The sequence below is a fragment of the Corvus brachyrhynchos genome, unplaced genomic scaffold (genome assembly GCF_000691975.1).
Source record: "Corvus brachyrhynchos isolate BGI_N302 unplaced genomic scaffold, ASM69197v1 scaffold94, whole genome shotgun sequence".
NCBI lineage: Eukaryota > Metazoa > Chordata > Aves > Passeriformes > Corvidae > Corvus > Corvus brachyrhynchos.
In genome coordinates, this window is record NW_008238330.1 from 5,576,182 (window position 1) to 5,582,488 (window position 6,307).

General features: G+C 39.9%; 1 long non-coding RNA gene across 1 annotated transcript in view; it reads left to right on the forward strand.

Annotated features, from left to right (window-relative positions):
• Positions 1 to 6,307, forward strand: part of LOC108446836 — a 53,419-nt gene that overhangs the window by 31,312 nt on the left and 15,800 nt on the right. Inside the window, exons 2-4 of the long non-coding RNA XR_001862151.1 lie at positions 672 to 790; positions 1,794 to 1,891; positions 1,991 to 2,025. This is a non-coding gene — a long non-coding RNA (uncharacterized LOC108446836). The remainder of the gene's footprint in view (positions 1 to 671; positions 791 to 1,793; positions 1,892 to 1,990; positions 2,026 to 6,307) is intronic.

The following is a 6,307-nucleotide window of genomic DNA, read 5'->3' on the forward strand; positions in this document are numbered from 1 at the left end:
GGCCTCCAGCAGGACAGGGAAAGCGGCTTTTGGGGTCCCGGCGTTGTTTCCAGCAGGAAGAAAGAACGGCCAAAAAGAAAGAAGCAGCAGCTCCTTTCTCTGCAGCTTCTCTCTCCGGACGCTCAGAGCGAACTGACCCCACACCCAGGTGTAGACAAAGGAGTAGCCAGGCCCGCCCCACTCCCCTTTTTGTCTTTCTTAAGTACAGCTATTTGTCCCCTAGCAACATGCTTATGGGAGAAAATTCCTTTAAGAGGAAAAAACTAAGACTAAACTAAAACCCCAACAGCACGTTTACTTTGGAACCTTGCAAATGTGAAAGATGACCTTCATTCAGAGTCTGGACTCTTGGAAAATTTTGTGTGGAAATGTGTTGGTGACTTCGATTGGTTTTTTTGTTGTTTTTTTAAAAATGAATTACGGGAAAGCAGAGACCATAGAGGCAGGGGAATAATAAAAAAAGACATGCTTTAATGTCGTCATTGCTAAATCAAGTATTTGCCAAACATAAATATTCACCTGGGCTCTGAGACTCACCCTTGATGAGGGAAAATACATTGAGCCATACTCAAGCCATTGATTGCAGGCATTTGCTGAGGCCATTTGCCATAAATTAACTTTCTGTGCTATGCTACAATAAACTCAGTATCTTTCCCACTCTTTTAAACAAGAAAACAGGTTGGATCAAAACTCTGGCAACAGAATCCACTGCTTCCAAGTAAAATGATGAAAATACTGGCAATTTAGGAGAACTGTCTGCTACACTCCCCTTTTATTCCTCTGGTGATGTGTAAGTGCACTTAGATCTTTTCATTCGTGTCTCTAGCTCTCTGTCTCCTCCTTGATTAATAATTGTGGTATACCACTATGTGCTGCCTACGTGGCATCTGGTTCAGGTGTCTGTCACTTCTGGTTGCATCTGGGTACAACCTAAAATGCCAGTCTGATGTCTTTTATCGTGGTCAATGGCTCTTCATGATCTATAGGTGAAGGGAGTTGAATTATAGGCTTATTTACTTATTGCTGGAAATATGCTGAATGTCTCAGTAAAACATTCCTAATGGACAACAAAGGCTTTTTACTGACTTCTGGGTCACCAGAGTAATTCACAGTCAAAACCACTGATCCACTGCAGAAGCTGTCCCCAGATCACAATTTGTTATCAAGGAGCACAGCACAAAAAGGAGACTAAAATTTATGCAAAACATCAGCACTTCTTGGTTCTTCAGTTTGTGTAAACTTTTTCCCTTGTTTTGATTCACGTGGGTCATCCCTGTGTGTTAAGAGCAAAACGAAACAAGAGTTTCTCTTGGTCCTCAAGAGAGAAATAATTCATTGTTTGTTTCATTTCTTATCCAACCATTTCATAAGCTCCACATTTATTACAGCAAGACATGCAGAAGGCCTCAGCTCTGCTGAGAATATTCACGCAGTTGTTGACCGGTAACACACCATGAATAAATGGGTATAATTTATATGCACAGAACATCTAAATCCTGTTAAGCCAACGAAGTCTGATGAATTGATGAAAATTCTCACCGTTCGTTCCTGTTTCTTTGTCTACCCTGTTGGCAGGAAATCGTTTGGCCTAACCTTCGTGTAACTCACACCATCTCTGCATAATTTTTGCCTTTCTCACATTTGTGTAGTGAGAAGTTGTTCTTGTCCAGAGACACTCTTGAGATTCTGGACGTAAAGCCAGACTTTGCTCTTATGTATGTAGTATTGCTCTAGGAGAAAAATGGAACTATGCTCACTGTGCTAATGATATAATTATGGGGCCTCTCTTCCAGGAGTAGAAAGAAGATATTAGTTATCATAATGTGCATGAACTTGGACTTCAATGCAAAATTTATAAAGAAGATCAAATGGATCATTTCTACTAAATAAGGTAGGTCTTGGTGAATAATAACATACAAAAATATGCTCAATAAATGTAACCTTTATACTCATAAAAGTGCTCTTTTTTCTTTTTTTTTTTTTTTTGAAGGGGAGTGTTTGAAGTCTTTTGCTGTAATGCTGATTGTAAGTATTTGAAATGTAGTTATTGAAATTTAATCTCTCATTTAGGGGTAGTGACAAATCACATACTGTTGGTTCCACTTCCTGACTGTATTATCAGGATTCTCGTAATCAATGAGATGTCTTCAGAATGCTACTGGAGATTTTAATCTATCCTTCTGCATAACAGAAGAAAATAGAGGGTTTGAAAAATTGTCAGCCAGTTTGTCAGTCGTGAGTGGCCAGGCCTTTCCTGAAGCGTTGCACATAGAACATTTTATTTCCTTTCTGACACATTGGTTTCACACAGAATTTAAAATTTGCCTCGTCATCAAACTTGCACCAAAATATTACATAAGCAAGTATGGTCCTAGTTGAGATAGATCTTTTCCTACCTTTATAATTAGTTCTATAAAGGTCTTTAAAGGGGTTTACAAACTTAGATTATGCAGTGTCCCAATTGCATAAAATCTATTGCTTGTCTTTTATTCATATGCATGCTTAAGATTACTTGTCTTTGTGTGCATATGAGAATAGGTATTGATTCCTTGACAGACCATGTTAAGCAAACAAAAACCCAAAGGAAATAAGTTTTCAAGCCTTTGTGACAGGTTTTGCTGTGTTTGCTGTGTTTAGAGATGAATGATTTGAGATGAAATGGAGGAACCTCAAAGAATTAGTGAGATATAAGTTTTCACCAAGGTGAAAAGTACGGTATCTTTCTAGGTTTGTCCTGGAAGCAAATATTCTGAGCCTGTATAACTGAATGACTAATTTTCTGATTTAAAATGGGTATATTCAAAACTTCCTATTTTTGGGATACATATACATCAGCATTATTCTTCGACATTTTGCTGTTTTGTTTTGGTTTTTTCTCCCCCCACATTTCTTCCTGCCCTAGGAGGCATAAAGTAGTATGAAATATGATTTCACAGGAGCAACATGCACAATTACTATACACAGATAATGCTACCATAATGGTACATCAAAACAAGAATTCAGAATTGGAACATTTCAGAATGGAACATTTCAGAATTGGAAATTACCAAAATTAAGGATTTTCTGAGTTATGAGGACTGACTTTTTAAACCACAATAATTCTATTTTAATAGAGTTCTTGTTACTTAAGATGCATTTTTAGGCTGCTTGGAACAGCAATCCATTCTCTTCCCTCATTTTGTTTTTGTACTGTACCATCATACAGACAGCTGTAAAACCCATTGAGAGAGAGGCTCTTCTGGCTGATGCTCCAAACCTGGTACTGGAACAAAGGTGCTGCAGTGTCAGATCTTTGTTCCCTGTGTGAATGAGCACCCAAAAGGGGAATGAAAGAGTTTCCGTGTTGTGGAGATCTGTGGGTGACTTAGAGTGGTGAGCCTCAGGACTCTTTTTCTCTGATCCAGGCTGAGGAGGAATGTGTCATCTGCCCTTCTGCTCATTGTCTCTACATAATAACTCCACAATCCCTTGGGCTTCTGGGTTGTCTGAGTCCTTTTTATTCTTTATGATTTGTGTTGGAAGGAACCTTCAAGGTCATCTAGTTGCAACCCCTGGTTGTGGGCAGGGACAACTTCTTCCACACTAGAACAGTGGAAGGCGCTCAAAACTCCATCCAACCTGGCCTTGAACGCTTCCAGGAGTGGGGCATACACAACTAATCTAGGCAACCTGTTCCAATGCTTCACCACCCTCTCAGGAAAGAATTTATTCCTAATGTCTTATCTAAACTTACCCTCTTTCAGTTTAAAGCCATTCCTCTTGTTCTGTATGCCCTTGTTAGAAGTCCCTCTCCAGCCTTTTCATAGGCCCCTCTTAGGTGCTGGAATATGCTCCCTGAAGCCTTTTATTCTCTAGGCTGAACAACCTCAGCTCTCTCAGCCTGTTTTTGTGGAAGAGGTGTTCCATCCTTCTGATCATCTTTGTGGCTTCTTCTGGACTCGCTTCAATGGGTCCACGTCTGTCTTACATTGGGGACCCCAGAGCTGGATGCAGCACTCCAGGCGGCATCTCATGAGAGTGAGGTAGAAGGTGAAAATCACCTTTGACCTGCTGGTCACAATTCCTTTGGTGCACCTCAGGATCCTTTTTGCCTAGCTGTATACAGGGGACCCATTTTCAACTCTTCAGTGGGTGGTTTTCGCTGCTTAATACCTTTCTTTTTTAACCTTGCCTTGTTCCTATGAGCCTAGAGGTTTTACTTCTGACAATCCATGTGTTGTTCCCCATGCCCTTCACCAAGTTCCTGCTCCCACTTCTCTCCACTCCTTCCTCTTGTAAGATGTTTGCCTCCCTTGCTACTTCCATGTACCACACTAACCATGTTTCTGATTCCCAATTCTCCTGTCAACCTCCTTCCCTTCTGTTATTCTATTACCTCCTCTAGGAAGATCTCCCAAGTACGATCACCAGTTCTGTGTGTGATAAATATTTATTCATCTACCACCTTACATAGCTGGGTCTGATTTTAGTGAACTTGAAGGTGATCAAAATAAGAGACAAAACTTGAATGAATTATACAAAGCTATTTTCTGCCTCTGAGAAGCTGCTTGCCTTTTTTGTTGTTGTTTTTATTTTGTTGTGTTTGGGTTTTTGTTTGGGGTTTTGTTTGTTTGTTTTTTAATTTGGTTGGTTGTTGGTTTTTTTTCCCCAGAGTATTTCTTCAGCTGTATCATTTTCAGAGATAAATATTATTTGAGGCTGCTCTTGGTGTCCCCATTTGTCTTGTGAATAGTTTTGTTTCGCAGCCCAAGATGTAATGTCTGGCAAATGACCTTCCCCTAAGGGTCTTTTCATTTCTGCTGAAAAAGGCAGAGCTGGAATTAGTGTCAATGTAACTGTCAAGGCAATGCTGCACCCCAGTTAACAGCGACCTTTTAGGTAATGTGGCTATAATGCTATTTTTTTCTCTATATGGCATTGCAGAGAGGGGATAGTCTCAACTACAATGTGTTGCAAAGTGTGAACCATGAAATTTTGCTTCACCATAACTATTCAGCAGCTTTAGTGTGAGTGCAGTAGCTGTGTACTGAATGTCCACTATTAACAAATGATTGATAGCCCAGGTGAATCTCCAACAAAACATCACAAATCTCAGGTGCTAACTGTGTGACAGAGACAAATATAGTCAAAATCTTCAGGGCCTTCTTACTTCCCACCTGCCAACTTCATAATGTGGAGACCTTATCACATATAGTATGACAATGTGTGTCTTTCCCCTGAGCTTCCTTCCAGGCATTGGGACTTTGGTCATCTTTTTGCCTAGGAGACTTTATATGCTTGACACCTTCATTGAAGGCAGAGCATATGGAAATGAACTGCAATGCAGCATGTGGTATGAAAATGATTTTAAATTCTGTCATTATCACAGTTTAGCATTGTGGTCAGAGCTTTCCCTTAATTACTCCCTAGAGAGGAAAAACTGCTGATACTATAACTAGGCTGAGGCCATCTACTAAACCCAAAGCCCATTTTTAATTCTGAAAATTACATATTTATTGTTCACAGGAGCGTTTTGTTAGAAATAAAAATGAAGTAGAGAGAGAGAAAGAAACAAGTTTGTAGGGCTTAGTTCATCACCTCCTGGGTGTGGGTTGGCAGATATAGATGTGCATTGCTTCAAGAGGCCAGACTCCCTGTTGGCAAAAGCAATCAGAGATCTGACTCCAGACAGGTTGAGAAGGTAAATTTTAGTTATGTGTATTACAAGACTGCGTGTTTCTGAAAGTTGAATTTCAGGAGCCCAGCAGCAGTCATTTGAATGCTCATCTATACTCTCTTACTTTAAAGAAACTGTGATATTTTAAACCTCAGCTGCAGAGGACATTTCATGGACTTCAGAGCATTAGATTCACTCTGAATGTCTTGGTGATAACTTAGGCCAGCATATTCTAGCCTTTATTTTAACCTCTGCTTTCATGTGTCGTCCTATATGATGATGGAACTTTTTCCTCACTTTTCTATGCTGCTCTCTGTTCATAACTTCAATTTCCCTATATTTCCACGTACTCTTTTGCTCCATCTTCTTTAAATAGTAATACAATGAATAACTGTCTTAACAAGGTGCACGTCCTTTCCAAGTGAGAGCTGTCCTGCAGTCATTAGCACTTAGTCTAGCAGATGACATTTTAGCAGTGATGAGATCTTGGTATTACTCTTAATCTTGCTTCTAATTGGGTGTACAATTTTGGGCAAGCCTTGTCTGATGGCATCTATTTCCAATGAAGGGGAGGTTATAATTGGCAGTGGTAACTTGACTGAGGAATGATCTGGCATACAGGGCAAGAAGGCCCAACTACAAGAAGGAGTT